Consider the following 1,700-nt stretch of genomic DNA (forward strand, 5'->3'; position numbering starts at 1 on the left):
GCCTGCCAATGGAGGGGACGTAAGAGATGTGGTTCGATCCCTGGGTCGGGAAGATCCCCTGGAGGAGGGCACGGCAACCCGATCCAGTACTCTTGCCTGGAGAATCCCATGGACAGAGGAGCCTGGCGGGCTACAGTCCATGGGGTTGCAAAGAGTCAGACACGACTGAAGCTACTTAGCACATAGCACTCATATATTATAATAGATGAGAAACTCCTACAACTCAAAAGCAAAAATGCAAATAACCAAATTTAAAAATGGGCAAAGGGGGGCTTCTCTGGTGACTCAGTAGTAAAGAATCCACCTGCCAATGCAGGGGACACGGGTTCGATCCCTGCTCCGTGAAGATCCCACAGGCCTCGGGACAACTAAACCCTTGTGTCACAACTACTGAGCCAGTGCTCTAGAGCCCATGTTCCGCAACAAGAGAAGCTACGGCAATGAGAAACCCAGGCACCACAACCAGAGAGTAGCCTCCGCTCGCCACCGCTAGAGAAAAGCCAGAGCAGCAGCAAAGACCCAGCGCAGCCATAAAGAAAGAAATGAAATAATGAATAAACACATCCTAAAAAAAATAAAAAGGGCCTGAACAGACTTTTTCCCAAAGAGACCCAGATGGCCAACAAGTGTGTGAAAGGTGTACAACATCCCTTATCATCAAGTAAATGCATGAACTGCAGTAAGATGTCAGCTCACACGGGTTAGAACGGCTATTATCGAAAAGACAAGAGTTAACAAGTGTTGGGGGATATAAAGAAGGGAACCCTTGTGCACTGTTGGTGGGGATGTAAAACGGTGCAGCTGTTAGGGAGGACAGTACAGGGGTTCCTCAAAATAAAGTAAATACCATGTGATCTAGCAATTGCACTTTCAGATATATATCCAAAAGTGAAATCAGGATCCCCAAAATACATTTGCATTCCCATGTGGACTCTAACATCGCAACAGAACTGGAAAGCTCCACGCTCACTGACGGATGGGTGAGAGTGAGGAAAATGTGGTGGTGCCTCCCTGGTAGTCCAGTGGCTGGGAGTCCACCTGCCAGTTCAGCGGCCTTGGGTTCAAAGCCCGGTCCGGGAGGATCCCACATGGGCAACTGGCTCATGTGCCACAACTACTGAGCCAAAAATAAAGCAATAAAAATTTTAAATAAAATAAATACAATGTTTAAATAATTGAAAGACGCACGTTAAAAAAAAAAAAGAAAATGTGGTGGATATGTACAATGAAATGCTATTCAGCCACAGAAAAGAAGGAAATCCTATCTTAGGCTAAACACCGATGAAAACTTGAGGACATGCTAAGTGAAATCAGCCGGTCACAGCAGGATAGATATTGTACGATTCCACTTACACGAGGTACCTAGAACAGTCGAACTCATAGAAACAGAAAGGAGAAGGGTGGTTGACAGGAGCTGAGGGGAGGGGAATTGCTGTCAACGAGGGTGGACTTTCAGTTAAGCAAGAGGACTAAGTTCTAAGGATGTGCTGTGCAGCACTGGGCATCCAGTTAACAATTCTGGGCCGTACACTCAACGTTTTGTTACAAGAGCAGAACGCATGTTATGTCCTCTTTAACCACAATAAAAACAACAACCAAGCGCCTTCTGGAAAGGACATCAAAACACCAAAAACCAGGAAGGCTATCGTTTCAGACTGAATAACAGCGCTGCAAATTAAGTAGCCTAGTTCTGTGGGGGA

This window comes from Bos mutus, chromosome 13, assembly GCF_027580195.1.
Source record: "Bos mutus isolate GX-2022 chromosome 13, NWIPB_WYAK_1.1, whole genome shotgun sequence".
NCBI classification, from domain to species: Eukaryota; Metazoa; Chordata; class Mammalia; order Artiodactyla; family Bovidae; genus Bos; species Bos mutus.